A 15,815-nucleotide genomic window follows, 5' to 3' on the forward strand; every position below is an offset into this window, starting at 1 on the left:
CTAAATAGAGTCCCAGGTAATAGGTGGCTCACACAGAATCCCATCTCTCCATTTTACTAATTCTCCTGCAGATAAGTGCTCCCTGGGCTACTCAGGCAAATCTTTGTAATCCTGGGAATGAGGTCCTTAAGTAAGTAACCTCTTGCTGGAAAAAATACCACTCTTGGCCTTCAACACACTTCTGTCCTCTACTGAGCCCAGGTTTGGGCAGTTTCCAGTTTTATGGTGTCTAGAGAATAGCTGGCTGTAAGACTTCTGAATTGTCTTATTTTCCTCACGTGTCTGCCGCGGAGCATCTCCTGGTTTTAACCCTCCCTCTGGCTCGCTCTTGCTCTCTCTTTCCCATCTTACCCTGGGAATTGAAGTATGTGCTCGGCAGTCTCGGTAACGTTGGCTTTTAGTGAGGCCACAGCACAAAATAATAAATGAGATTTTAAGCAATGTTTGAAGTGGGTGCGAGCCATGTTGTATGTTTCAAGACCGATATTCTTACAGAAGCCATTGTGGAAGATGACGAAAGGCAAATGAATCACAGATGAGGGTGAAATGAAACTAATGAAATAAAGAAAACGAACAGGCACAGATTTTAGAAATGTGGTTTTTTTATTCCTAATTAGGCTTGATACCACCATGTTTGGTTGCTGGTATTTTTTCACTCGTGTCTTCTGACCTTTTGGAAAAAAGAAACAAAGGAGTTACTCAAAGGAGTTACTCCGAGGGACCCACGCTTCAGTTTCAACGTGTGGCACAGTTAGTTCATGGTAAGAGCCTAGCGGCCATCATACCTCCTGTCAGTGCTTGGTTTCTTCGTACAGTGGGTGCTGCTGGGATTGCATTTCATTGTTCATGGCAATACGACATTCACTTCCATAACCCTCTACATAGCTCCATTTCTCAACTGGGGCATGTAGTAATCGTACAATAAAATGAATGAATAAAAGAACTACCGACACATGGCTCTGGGAACCCTCCAAGGCCCAATTTACTAGCCCAGATGTGCATGACTCTTGTAGACCAAAATGGCACCCCAAATGACAAAGATGTGAGCAGAGAATGAATTAGTACCTAAGTGATTAATACAGACATTGGTCTGTTTTCATAATTTTAGGTTGAAGAGACCCAGCTAGATGAAAACTTTGAAAAGCTGAATATAATCCTTTATAAAACCCAAAGCACAATGAGTTGTTTTTGAAAAAACACCTGACTTTAGGGAACTGAATTTTTCATGGTGCCAAAACACCACCCCCCTGATTGATCTACTAACTGACAAAGGGAAAATGCATCTTATTAGTGAAAAGAGGCATGTTTGCCATCACATTAACTCAAGGATCAAACTGGGTGTCAACAGCAGTGGGGCAGCAAGCTTTAATGTGCTGCTGATCTCACACAATATGAAGCAGATAATCTCACTTCTTCTTCAAAACGTATACCCTAAATCTCATCAAGACTAGACCCAAGGGACAGACAGAAGATAGAGGAGTAGGTTTAAGCTCCATGAAAAAAGAATTGGGGGCCCTGGGTGGCTCAGTCGGTTAAGAATCTGACTCTTGATTTCAGCTCAGGTCATGATCTCACAGTTTGTCAGTTTGAGCCCTGTGTGGGGCTCTGTGCTGACAGTGTGGAGCCTGCCTGGGATTCTCTCTCTCCCTCTCTCTGCCCTTCTCCCCTTGCACTCTCTCTCAAAATAAATAACTAGGGCTCCTGGGTGGCTCCATCGGTTAAGCGTCCAACTCTGGCTCATGTCATGATCTCAGGGTTCGTCAGTTCAAGCCCCACATGGGGCTCTGTGCTGACAGCTTGGAACCTGGAGCCTGCTTCGGATTCTGTGACTTCCTTTCTCTCTGCCCCTCCCCCACTTGCACTCTGTCTCTGTCTCTCTCAAAAATAAAACGTGGGGCGCCTGGGTGGCTCAGTCGGTTGAGTTTCCAACTTCGGCTCAGGTCACGTTCTCACGGTCTGTGAGTTCGAGCCCCACGTCGGGCTCTGTGCTGACAGCTCAGAGCCTGGAGCCTGCTTCAGATTCTGTGTCTCCCTCTCTCTCTGACCATCCCCCGTTCATGCTCTGTCTCTCTTTGTCTCAAAAATAAATAAACATTAAAAAATAAATAAAACATTTAAAAAATTAAAAAAAACAAAAATAAATAACTAAACTGTAAAAAAAAAAAAAAAAGAAAGAAAAAAAAGAAAGAAAAAGAAAAAAAAAAGGAAAAGAAAAAAAGAATCAAAAGTCCAGAACTGGATGTTCTAGAAGACAATTGGCCTCAACGCTTCAAAAAGCCAACATGGCATGTGGAAACTGTGTATGTATGATATTCTAGATTTAAAAAGACTAAAGGGGCACCTGGGCGGCTCAGTCAGTTTAACATCCAACTCTTGATTTAGGCTCAGGTCATGATCCCAGGGTCGTGGGATCGAGCCATGTGCCAGGGTCCACACTAAGTGTGGAGCCTGCTTGTGATTCTTTCCCTCTCTCCCTCTGCTCCTCTCCCCACTTGAGCTCTGTCTCTCAAATAAAAATTAAAAAAATAAATAAATAAAAATAAAAAGACTGAAGACATAATTGTTGTATGTGCTATTCAACTGGATTCTAAATTGGAAAAAAAATCTATAAAACCAACATTATAATTTTTTTTTAATGGTAACTCCAGTCAATCTTATAATTTAAATATGGACTGGGTATTACATGATACTAGGGAATTAGTATTAACTTATTAAGTGGGATATGTTATAATTTGGTTATGTAGAAGGATGTGCTCATTTTTTCGCAGATGTATACCTAAGTTCTTGGGGGTGGTTAACTTTAACATGGTCCAACAACAACAAAACATATGAGGCAAAGATAGAACAATGGTAACTATTGATTATATTGGGTCATGGGTATCTATTGTACTATTTTTTTTTTTCTATTTCTCTGCATGTTTTTTTTTTTAATTTTTTTTTAAGTTTATTTATTTTTGACAGAGTGTGAGCATGAGCTGGGGAAGTGCAGAGAGAGAGAGGGAGACACAGAATCGGAAGTAGGCTCCAGGCTCCAAGCTGTAGGCACAGAGCCTGACGCGGGGCTCGAACTCACGAACTGTGAGATCATGACCTGGGCCGAATTCGGACACTTAATTGACTGAGCCACCCAGGCACCCTTATTTCTCTGCATGTTTGAACATTCTTATGATAAAAAGAAAAAGCTTACTTTTATAATCTGAAAATTGGATGTTTCAAACTAGTTTCTCCCCATCTGTGGATCAGATACACCTGCCAAATCTACCAATAATAATAATAATAATGAAGTGGAGGTGCCCAGCTGGCTCAGTTGATAGAACATGCTAGTCTTGATCTCAGGGTCATGAGTTAAAGCCCCATGTTGGGCAAGTTGCCTACTTAAGAAAATAAATAAAAAAGGAACAAACAAAAAATAAAATAAAAATAAAATAAAGTAAATGAATATATAAATATTAATCATTTAAAAAAAAATTTAACTAGAACCTGTGGCCCTCACATGAAAAGTCATCTACTGGCAAGAACAATAACAAAAAGGCAACAATTTAAACTAAACCACATCACCTTCCCTTTAATTATCTTTATCTCATGAGGAAAAAACCCAAAAACTTGAAATGGCAATAGTGCCTGGTTTTTATGTAAGTTACAATCAATATAATTGATTATTTGCTGTTCTTCTTAATGAATGACTTTTAAGTAGATGGTTTGAAAGTGAAAACGATCTTGCTCATCACAAGGTATCTGTTGTAATCAATTTTTCAGTATGAGTTAGTTGAAGCATAGACTACCTATCAGTAAAAAGAGAGTCAGACTTCAGGAAAAGCCCATAATTTGTACATAATTGTGCCTGTTTGTACATTAATTACATAATTTGGTCCTCACAGATATTTTCACCAGCCCACTTTCCTAATCTGGATGTATGTATGGAGTATGCTAATTCAATTAAATACTTATATTTTCCTACATACATTTGACTTAAATTATCCTGATCTGGGGGCGCCTGGGTGGCTCAGTCGGTTGAGCGGCCGACTTCGGCTCGGGTCATGATCTCGCGGTCCGTGAGTTCGAGCCCCGCATCGGGCTCTGTGCTGACCACTCAGAGCCTGGAGCCTGTTTCAGATTCTGTGTCTCCCTCTCTCTGACCCTCCCCTGTTCATGCTCTGTCTCTCCCTGTCTCAAAATTAAATAAAAGGTTAAAAAAAAAAAAAATTTAAAAAAAAAAAAAAAAAAAAAAAAAAAAGAAATTATCCTGATCTGGTAATCAAATGGTGATTTATAAAATTGCTAAAATCCATTTCCTGTAATAATAAAGTGATTGTCGATTGGGCATAATGAAAATGGCACAGGATTGGTAGTTATAAGACATCCACGGTAGGCACACTCAAACGCTTGTATACTACATAAATATCTGTTTGACTTTGTGCAAATCTTTAATCTTCTTCGGCTTTAATTTCCTCATTTAAATATGCCATGGTTAGAATAAAGGCTCTTAACTTGGATTGGAAGGATCCATGGATCCCCTGAAACTAAAATATTGATGTATAGAAGCATGGAGAAGCATTAGTATAGAAGCATTTTCTTGAGGAGGGGTATGGTAGACTGGGTATATGAGTTTCAGCACCTCTCACTCAAAGGTATTTTCTATTTCCCTGACCACTGATCTTAGGTGGCCCCGTGACTCGCTCTGACCGATTAGAACCAGACAGAAGTGATGTTATGTGACTTCGGAGCCTTGATCTTGCAGCTTCTGCTTGGGTTGTCTTGCAATGCTGCCCTTACTATGTAAATCAGAGCCTGCTCTCCTGCTGGAGACACGTGGTTCAGCTGACAGCCAGCAGCAACCCCCAAACGTGTGACTAAGGCAATCTGGGACCGTCTATCCTGAGTTAAGGTATACGTGACCGAAGCTACCTGAGTGATCCCAGACAAAACCAGCAGGAGAACCACCCAGATGGACACAGAAACGAATTGTGTCTGAACAAATTAACAGTAGCTGTTTTAAGCCGTTAAGTTTTGGGATAGTGTGTTATACTATACTATCTAGCCATTTCTAAAGTGCATTTATCTAATTCTCAAAGGTTGTAAACTTCTGAATTTGAATTATGTAAAATTTTATGATTCCTGGGGCACCTGGCTGGGTCAGTTGGAAAAACATGGGACTCTTATTCTTGGGGTCGTGAGTTCGAGCCCCACAATGGGTGTAAAGATGACTAAACAAACAAACAAATTTTTATGTTTCCTGTCTCCAGTCTCTTCATGAACTATGTCACAGGTAGGATTTAACTTGGCAAGTCTTACATTCAAACTGCATTTAAAAGTAAATTCTAGAATTTTTGAACTGAAGAACCAGCAGGTCTTTGAGTCTATAGTTCGCGGTTCCTCTCTCATTCTCCCTAGTTTTTAAAGATTAAAGCAATTTCATTTGAAAATTCTATTAATGTTCTGGTCTGTTATTTCCAGTGCTTGAGCTTATTTAGGACAGCTAGCATTTGCTCAGTGATCTTATTTTTCAATTCCTTCTTACCAAACTTCCTCCCACACTTTCTCGTCTAAAGAATAAAATGGCGTCTGAGGGTGTGGCCACCTTGTATTTTCGCCATTGACACAACCTCCACCTGAAGCGATCACAGCCCTGCAGGGATTCTACACTTGCTTGCATTTGTTTCAAACAGCCCTCTTCGTCATCTAGGATGTTAGCCTCCTTCTGGATTTAATCTTTCCGACTCTTTTCCTCTCTCACATATTCGTGACAGAGTTTTTATACCCATGCTTGTTTTTCTAGATCATCTTTCACATTTTACATATACCGTCTAAAAATACATCCGCTTTCAGCAGGAAAGTTCCTTCCTGCAGGAACACACTAAATCTTTCTGGCTACCTCCTTCCTTTTCCTTTTTCTTTTCTTCTTCTTCCTCCCCCTCCCCCCAACCCCACCCACCGTCTATGACCATTTACAATAGTAGCATCCGAATTTTATTTTGAGGACTCTCCCCTGTTCTTTTTGGAATCTCAGATGGGAGGGTGGTGGGGTGTGGGGATCAAAGTCCCGCTTTTATAATTTCCTGAGATATTTTAAAACTCCCACTAACCAAGTGTGTGTCTGGCAGTGACCACATCCCTCTGGAATTTTCTGATGGCCAGGTGGCCCTCTTCCAGGATTCCTGTCACTTCTGATTTTCCACACAGGGCCTCTGAGTCGGCCAGAATTAGAAGCAGGGTGTTAATCCTCATCACTTCCTCTGCCTTCTGAAAGATGAAATTATCGTGCGGGTTAGTGATTCTCAACCTGGCTGCACATTCAAATCATTTGGGGGTACTTAAAAAAGAAGTCTGGGGACCTACCCTGAGAAATTCTGCTTTAACTAAATTAGAATGGGTGGAGCCTCCCTATCAAAAAAAAACAATTTTAATTCTGGGATTATTCTAATGTGCAGCCAGGGCTGAGAACACTAAGTGAGGCAAATCATGGATTTATCAGATGTTGTGAGTTTAGAAATTGAGACATCTGGCAGATGCCTGGAGAGTGGAAGCCCCCATCATTAAGATTCTGGATGCTTCTCTAGTCCATTAAGTTTTAACACAGGCAATCTAGTTCTAGCGTGTCTAAACAGGATAATGACAACCAGAACCATGATATTACTTTCTGATTGTTGATATCAACCTCAACACAGCTCTAACATCTTTAAACAAGATGAGGCCACGGGCGCCTGGGTGGCTCAGTCGGTTGAGCGCCTGACTCTGGATTTCAGCTCAGGTCATGATCTTACAGTAGTGGGATCCAGCCCCAAGCTGGGACCCTGCACTGTGTGAGGACCTTGCTTGGGATTCTCTCTCTCTCCCTCTCTCTCTCTCTCTCTCTCAATTTCTGTCCCTCTGCCCCTCCCCCCATCTTGCACACACACTCTCTTAAAAAAAACACATAAAATGAATAAAAATTAAAATAAAAAAAAAAGACGAAACTAGACAGCAAAAGGTCCTTTGAAAAGTTCAGAAGACATTAGGGACATTAGCTTTTCTGAAATTCCAAATAAAGATGAACTACATTGCCCTCGATGGTTTCCCTTATTACTTAAGGGAGTCATTTGACAAAGGAAGTATATTTAAAATGAGAAAATGAAGCCAAATGGTTTCTCCTTCTTTGGTCAGTTTTCAGGATGCCCATTCTCCACTCGTCAAAAGGCAATTGAGATGTCAAATACATTCGATCTTCGAAACTCTTACCACACATTACACGCACCACACATTTGGGCTTCTGAAAAAAATCTTAAACTCTCATTGGTAGTTATTACCAATGCAAAATGCAATTTTGCAAAATTGCAAAGGCAATTTTCCGTGAGGCGATGGTTCTTTCACCATAGAAACGGCCTTGCTTCTGGTTAGTGGCAGAGCCGATTTTAGGGGTCGTTCTCAGAGGTAGGCTGAATGTCAGCCAAACTGGGGCCTCTGAGGGTGAGCGACACATCAACCCCGAAGCTGCAGGACTTGAATACGCATCTCTTCAAAGGGCCTACTGAGGGCAGGGCTGTGTCTCAGCAACCACAGCCCAAGCTGGGAGCCGAGGGGCGTGCTTGTGCAGCTTGGTGGGTAGGCCGCGTCCGGCACTGCAGGCATTCAGCCTCCTGGGAATTAGAGACGCCCCTGGGAGAACGGGAGGATGCGACTGTCCCGAATGTTCGCTTGGGGCATGAGAGGCATCCAGTGTCCCAAAGCGCTAGCTCTAGTCTGTTCTGAGTTAGCTGTGTAGAAACTGCTATCTGGGGATAGCGGAGGTCCAGAGGTGTGCTCTATAGCAATCTAAAAACAGAGAACAGAAAGGATACGCCACATTCTCATGTTGAAACACTGCGGCTGCTTTCAATCAAGCAGGCCCTCGCGGAATCACACGCATTCTGTCAATAATTCAGTTTTGCAAATGTCTGGCAATTTGCTTTCATCGGACAAACTCTCGATAACGTGTTCTTCCACGTTCTAAAGAAAGCACATGCAGAAAATGGTGTCGAGTGACACGAAAGGGTGTGCTTTGAAACCGTGGACACTAAGAAAACTAGTGTTGGTCCTCTCCCCGACTCTAACTCATGCCATCTTGAGCTGGGATTACCGGAGTTTAAAAACAATGCATGAGACGATGGTGGAATGAAAGAGAACGCCTGCCAAAACAAGACGGAGCTAAGGGCACAGTGAACACAACCGATACGGGATTTCCCAAAATTGGTAGGTTTAACTCAGGCTGAGAGTTACTTTAAGTCTCTTTTCATCTTACTTAGCTAGACAGACCTATAAACACACAAATATTTCCTCATCCACCAACACCGAAAACAATACACACTGCAAAAACTGCAGCTTCGTGCAGGAGTGTTTACAGAAGCTTTAAAAATACTCAAGTTACATTTCTCCTCCTACAAAAATTGTGCAATCGTTCTGAGCAACTCTGTCGGCTCTCCTCGAGAAAAGAGAAGATTCCCACTGCTTCACATTAAGGTCCACATATTAGCAGAGGAATTACTGGTTATGACTGATGGAAAACAGATCGAGTATTCTTTCAATTAGAAATAAGTACGTTCTTTTTAGAAACCGTTTGCCATAGGAAAGCGGGCACGTTCAGATCTCAGGTGCACATCACTCTTGCTTCTTCTCCCTCTTTCCTTGGAAATGCAGCACAAAGCACACTTAGTCCCTCTCATGTTTTGGTTTTGCAAGCAATCCAATCTCCCGGTTTCATCCTAAACCAGTAGGCTACTTTGGTGCAATTCAACCAGGATTGCCCAAATGACCAGGATCAAAAGAAGACATTCTACCTCTTCACTTGAACGGAGTCAGTGTGAATCAATTTAAAATGTCAAACTTGATTTCTATAAAACAGGCTTGAAAAGCAATACTGTTTGGTTAACAAAGAGGTTAATGAGGAAAATGTAATCCCCACTCGAATGCCATTGGAATGCAAAGCCACATTTATTTGCATGTGTGGTATCTGTAAAAGGTCCAAGGAATTTTGTTTTTGGTGTTTTGAATTGTTTATAATGTATTCTCTTTTTATTCCATCGACTAACAATTCCCAGAAATGATGGAAATCAAAAGATGGAAAAATATAAATGCATTTGGGTTCTAAGAAAATTAACCAGTTGCAACATCAGCTCTTGCCACAGTTCATAAAGCAGGTGATTATGGAGACAATAAAGAAAAATGCTATTAAATCAGTAAAAAAAAAAAAAAAAATCCCTCAAATCTTGCCAATTCTGTGATTGCGCCTAAAAGTCTGGCACTCCAAAACAGTCCAAGCCAAAATTTGCAACAAAATTTCGCTAATAATAATTGTTATTTGCAAGCATATAGTGTAGATACGCCAGGCTGCAGGACATGAAACACACTGGGTAATTTCTTTGAACTTTTTATGTTTTATTGTATCATTTACCAAAGTGTCAAATAAAACAAATCTATTATCTTAAAATCAACACTGGAAAGGTCACTGACTTTTCAATAGACCAGTTTTTCATCACACTTTCAGATTATTTTCTTGCACATTTCAGGGTTGGGATCTGCTTCATTAAGAAACTGGGTTTCAAAACAACCCCTTGTCCCTCAGGCCCAGCAGCCAGAGCAGAGCACTGTGCTGGGAGCCACAGGCCATCAATTAACAGTGGGCCAGGCCCTTGGAGCGAGGCACGTCTTGGCAGAAAGTCCGCCATATTAACGTTCAGGCCTTGGGTCTCATTTTCTATAGAGTAGCTTCCCGATTGCAGCTATGTGCTAATGCGTTACCTTTATTTAATGTAACCATTAGGATTACCATTGCCTAAACTTTTATTTCAATGCCCTTGATCTGTCACATGAATGTTTCCCCCAGGCCTTCATAGATGCAAGAATAAAAATGAGACAAAAGTTAACTTATTTATGGCCTCTCCTAATATTTCTATTTCTGACAAAATCTTTTAGATGCATAGAGCAATATAATTCTACAAAGTCTCTTCAGAAACCTCTATTTCCCTTGCCTAAAGTTTTCTGAGGGTAGGACCTCCTTTGGAGTAATGCCCTGCCCCCCTCTCGCCCCTGTGAAGGTGGAGGGGCAATCTGATTGGTACATTTGGAAGAAGGACCTGGGCATGCCCAGTCCAGCCCTTTGGGACCAAACTCAGGCTAGGATGAGAGGTGTGATTCATTAGGCCTCTAGAATCTCAACCACTTCATGGAAGTAAATTAACCAGTACAGAATTAATATAAAAACAGAAGGTTTAGCAACATGTCCATTCCGGATTCCTATAGCCCTGCTCCACACTCTTTACTCTGGGGCGCCCGCCTCTATCTGGAGCCACTAGATAGATGTATGTATCTGCATCATTGCTGAATGTGGTTAGAGGGACTAAGGACCAAAGACAGTCATTTCCACGCCTACTTCATTGACCAGGGCCAGTCTCATGACCACAGCTGTGTGCCACAGAGTGGGGATGTGTGTGCCTCCTGCAGAGAGAGGTACCATGCATTTGTGAACAAAGACACGGTTACCAGAGCAATCAACTCCTTCTGGATAGAAATTAGTTAAGTGATATATATTCGCTCTTGTCTCTGCTCAGGAAGAACTGATGAGTCACAGAATCAGCTCCTGAATAATATCTGCAGGCTCAGGGCCCTAAGGTGGGGTTTTAGGCAGCAAGGTGGACAGAGGGGACGGTCCCATTCTCTGTGCTGCAGCAGAAATTTGCAATGTCCACTCAGCTCCCAGATCACACCGGGTGAAGCAGATTTGCCCAAGTAACTCAGCATTTACTCTCAGGTCGGAAACTGAAAACTCATTACCTTGCCTTCAACAGGTTATAACCTCATCATGGAGTGAATGCCCAGAAGTTAGATCACAGTACAGGACAGTACACAATCAAGCATCAAAATTGACCGGACAGAGTCACTGAGCCCTAGTATAAATTTTTCGCCTGAACTCTCCCAAAATTCCTGTCTTTCCTGCTTTGCTGTGAAAATCAGAACAGGAACCAGCAGAAGTGAAGCTATGTTGTGAGACAGGCAGAACAAGATGACAGCCGTTCAGCACACTCCCCTCTTGATAGCAGGCAGGTTCTCTGGGATCAGGCTCACCACTCCCAAATTTCCCCCAGCTAAGGACAGTCATCTCACCACGCACAGGGTCTCTGCCAGCCACCGTCTGCCCACACTAATCCAGACCTCAGGTACAAAGCACCCACATAGCTTTGTTCCCTGGGTCAGTCAGGGTTTAACACAGGAAACAGAAGACACTCTAGATCTTTCAAACTCAGAGGGATTTAAAGAAGTTAATCAAGTGGAAGGGCTGGAGGAGTCCCCCTCACCACAAAGCTGGTGACTAAACAGTGAACCTTGGAATGCAGCCACTGCCCATACTCGTGCCTTCCAGAGCCCTCTTAGGCACCCACAAAGCTAAAGGAAGGGAGTGTGCTCTTTTTTGCCTTTCGATCCTATGTGACTGCATTTCATTCTCAGAACCTAGATTGTACCCTGAATCCTCGATGCAAAGATGACTGGAGTGCTTTTATCTTTCCCCGTAAATCACCTTCCTATTCCACACCCTTCTCAGAATTTTATGGAGCAAAACGGTTCTCAAGGTTGGTCTTGGGACAGCAGCAGCAGGATCGGTTGGGAACTTGTTAGGCAAGTCCTCAAGCCCCACCCCAGACCTGGTAAATCAAAACTAGGTGTGGAACCCTGCAGACTGTGGTTTAAAAAGCTCCCCAGGCGACTTGATGCATGTTAAGTTTGAGAACAACTGCTATAGGGAATTGGATGTTTCTGGAACAACAAAACATGGAAAACAGTGCCCGGAGGATTACTAGGGGCGAAAACAGCATACATCTCAGCGCAGAGCTGTAGTCAAGCTAAATGGGGCCTGTGGTAGGTCCATCTCTCCCAAAGTCCAAAACAACATCTCTTCTCCCTGGGGCTGACCACATGATGGAGGAACCCAAAGCCAGGACCAGATGAAGAGAGAAAGGGAAGGCCACACCCAAGTGAGTCTCGGCTCAGCTAACTAGTCCTAGTATTTGAAGTGAGAAAGGGATGTCAACCCTTAAATGGTTGACATTAAGGGCTTAATGGTTTAGTGGCTTAAACCAATTAAGGGTTGCCATCCCTTAGGGCAGGCTGTACCCAGTAGGTCCACTTACCAGGAAATAGGAGAAAGAGCCAAAGGGAGCCATTACCTTTAAACACAAAATGACCTGGCCTGTAGTAAATATGGTTTAATCAGTGCCCTAAAACAGTAATAGTATCTGCTCCTCTGCAACGCTGGGACAGAGAGGAGGAGGGACAAAAGCATTCCTCACCCCCAACATCAATCACTGAGCTCCTAACTTGCTTCTCAGGGTTGAAGGTTATTCTACCTGCTCTTGTTAAGATAATGAGTCTCTTTGGGGACCCTGGATGGCTCAGTCGGTTGGGTGTCTGACCTCAGCTCAGGTCATGATCTCACGGTCTGTGAGTTCGAGCCCCGTGTCGGGCTCTGTGCTGACGGCTCGGAGCCTGGAGCCTGCTTCAGATTCTGTATCTCCCTCTCTCTCTGCCCCTCCCCTGCTCATGCTCTGTCTCTCTCTGTCTCAAAAATAAATAAAAACATTTAAAAAATTAAAGGAAAAAAGATGAGTCTCTTTTCCAAAACACATGACTCCAGCCACCCCTCCTCCCACCGTTTGGGAGAGAGAGACGGGAGAGAGAGACCGTCCTCCCACACCTAGTTTGAATAAGCAGGCTTGTGCTTAGGTCTTTGCTTCAAGATCCCTAGGGTAACCTTCCTCCTGCTACCATTCCTCTCTGAGGCCTGGGGCTCCACGTGATCCTTTCCTGCCTATCTTCTCCCTGGGGCCTGAAGCCTGCCTCCACCTCTTATCTGGTATAGTCTTCGCAATCAGGAAAGAACCACGTTGAGATTTTAAGATTGGATACCTGGGGTGCCTGGCTGGCTTAGTCGGTAGCCCGGTTGTCCCAGACCGGTTGGGCTTAGAGATTACTTATAAAATAAAATAAAATAAAATAAAATAAAATAAAATAAAATAAAATAAAATTGTATTAATTAAAAAAAAAAAAAACAACTGAGCACCCACTTCCCAATCTTATTTGCATTGTGGGTCATGCTCAGTGTGGAATCTGCAAGGGTGATAAATACCCACTCTAGGGGCGCCCGGGTGGCTTGGTCGGTTAAGCGTCCGACTTCAGCTCAGGTCATGATCTCGCGGTCCGTGAGTTCGAGCCCCGCGTCGGGCTCTGTGCCGACAGCTCAGAGCCTGGAGCCTGTTTCAGATTCTGTATCTCCCTCTCTCTGTGACCCTCCCCCGTTCATGCTCTGTCTCTCTCTGTCTCAAAAATAAATAAACGTTAAAAAAAATTAAAAAAAAAATACCCACTCTAGCTCAGCGTAGAGCATCAGCAGGGGCAGCAGGGGCTTTAGCTTTGCACCCCCCAGTCAAAAAGCATAGTACTGATGGGAACCTGCCTAGAGCAACAAGGATTTTTCTAAAACCACAGCTTTCAAGCTCCTTTTTAATGTAGTCCACGATAAGAAATACATTTTACATTGTGACCCAGTACATACATACAACACATAAATGGGGGGGGGGGGGAAGATTTATGACAGACTATTTATTCTTACATACTTCTGATATTTTTTAGTCTTTCCCATTTCCTGTAAAAAAAAAAAAAGTACTGACCAGGGGCGCCTGGGTGGCTCAGTCGGTTAAGCATCTGACTTTGGCTCAGGTCATGATCTCTCGGTTTGCGGCTTTGAGCCCCGCGTTGGGCTCTGCGCTGACAGCTCAGAGCCTGGAGCCTGCTTTGGATTCTGTGTCTCCGGTCTCTTGGCTCTTCCATTGCTCAGGCTCTCTCTGTCTCTCAATAATAAATAAACGTTAAAAAAAAAAATTAAAAAAAAATACTGATCAAAATCCCACGGTGCTGATTTCATGAGTCACTAATGGTTGGCAACCTGCAGTATGAGAAACACTGTTCTGAAGCGCACACTGTAATAAACACCACCAGCACCATATAAAAAGCAGCATTAATAGCACACTGTCATCATTACTAACGTTGTTGAGTGTTCTGTGTGTTTGTATGTATGTTACTGTCATTTCAATTAAAATCTTAAAATTGCTATAGGCCATGATACCAACTCTACTTTTAGTATTCCTGCGAATTGAAAAGGAGAAAAAAAAAAAACACCTTTTATTGAGTTCATCTTAACTTCGAATTTGGTGATGATTTGCAACAGCAGCACTTGCGTATGGCTAAATTCTCGTTACCGGATTAGTAGTTATTTGCTAGGCTTCAACCAACATTTTTGTTCAGCGGTGTTTGGTTTAGATCAAGTAAGCCGATATGCTTGTATAATAGAGTCTCTTCCTTCCCCCTGTTAAACGACAGTAGTTCAAAGACTGGAAACATTGCAAGAATAAAAATGGGGTTTGAAAACTAAAACGGGTGCCTTCCTTAATAGCTTCAGACCCTCCGCTGTCATACGAGGGATCTTAGAGCCCTCCTTTCCCAGCTGGGAGGATTTCTACTTTTTTTTTTGAAATTAACATGCACCTACTCTGTTACTTCGGAGTAGGTACGCCACCCCACACGACACCCAGAGACACGATCTTGCACCCCCCCGCTACGCGCACACCGAGGGGCGCGAGCCCTCCCGGACGCACTCGTCATCTGCTGCACAGACCGATACAGGATGCTGGCAGATTGGAACCGGCCTTAACCTCTCCTCGCTCTCCTTCCCCAAATCAAAACCCACCGTAAACACCGCGTAGAGCCAGGAAACCTCATGGCTTTAACTATTTCCGTTCCCCGAGCTCCATGTGGCACACAGGACACCTCGTTTCCCTTTAGGCTTGCCGTCATCCTGCGAGGGGTGCGGAAGAAGAGAAAAGCACGCGTCCCTTTCCGCAGAGCCGAGGGCGCAGAGCGGAGGGCGCAGAGCGAAAGAGCGGGCCTGAGGTGGTGCCCTTCTTCCAACTCTCCTCCCCCCACCCCGAGCGCTGCAGGAAGATCCTCCAGCTCTAGCAGGGGTTGAGAGTTGGCGCCACCTGGCTTTGTAAAGAAGAACGGGATCGGGAGGTGGATGAGGTTGAGGATGACCCAGCGCCCTCCTTTCCAGCGCGCGCATGAGGGGCGTTTAGAAAAGCCGTGGTGCGCCTTCCACTTCAAAGCTCCCAGGGCAGCCGGGCAGCTGGCAACTGCGCGCTACGGAAGGAGAGGCAATTACCCTGCCGGGAACTAAAAAAAAAAAACCCGGGAACTGATGTTGGAATAGCGGATTCCACATTTAAGGCAGGCCCAATGTGCAGAAATAATTGTGGCAATTCAAAGCGTTACACATAAGCACCGATCAGTTTACACATTGGCCAGCTCTGGCTCGTTTCTATCAATCACTCTGTGCAAACTTCCTACACTGGCCGTGGAAAAAGAAAGAAGACGGGAGAGGGGGCATCCTAGGGTTCTGATCTCCACTCGGTTGCAACATTGGAAAGGAGGCATTTTGTGAAACAAATCTGTGCCTCGGTTTGTTCACATGCAAAATGGGGGAAACAATGCCTTCAATAACTGCTCCAAGTGACCCATGTAAAAAAGAAAAAGAAAGAAGGAAGGAAGGAAGGAAGGAAGGAAGAGAAAGAAAGAAAGAAAGAGAAAGAAAGAAAGAAAGAGAAAGAAAGAAAGAAAGAGAAAAGAAAAGAAAAGAAAAGAAAAAACCTTTCCCTTTGGAGGGAAAGTGCTTCAGTGTTATTTTAGTAGGAAGGTACAATAATAGTCATAGTGAAAATAGTAATGGGCTGTTATTACCCATTCAGTGCTCTATAAATATG

At 43.4% G+C, this 15,815-nt stretch overlaps 1 long non-coding RNA gene across 1 annotated transcript; it reads right to left on the minus strand.

Moving 5' to 3' along the window:
* Nucleotides 1–575: 575 nt before the first annotated feature.
* On the minus strand, nt 576–15,634 carry LOC144616122 (uncharacterized). Its single transcript, XR_013555095.2, has 3 exons — nt 14,747–15,634; nt 13,671–13,844; nt 576–670 (listed from the first exon to the last, which is right to left on the minus strand). It is a non-coding gene; the product is annotated as an uncharacterized LOC144616122 (long non-coding RNA).
* Nucleotides 15,635–15,815: the final 181 nt, after the last annotated feature.

The sequence above is a fragment of the Panthera onca genome, chromosome B1, assembly GCF_046562875.1.
Source record: "Panthera onca isolate mPanOnc1 chromosome B1, mPanOnc1 haplotype 2, whole genome shotgun sequence".
NCBI lineage: Eukaryota > Metazoa > Chordata > Mammalia > Carnivora > Felidae > Panthera > Panthera onca.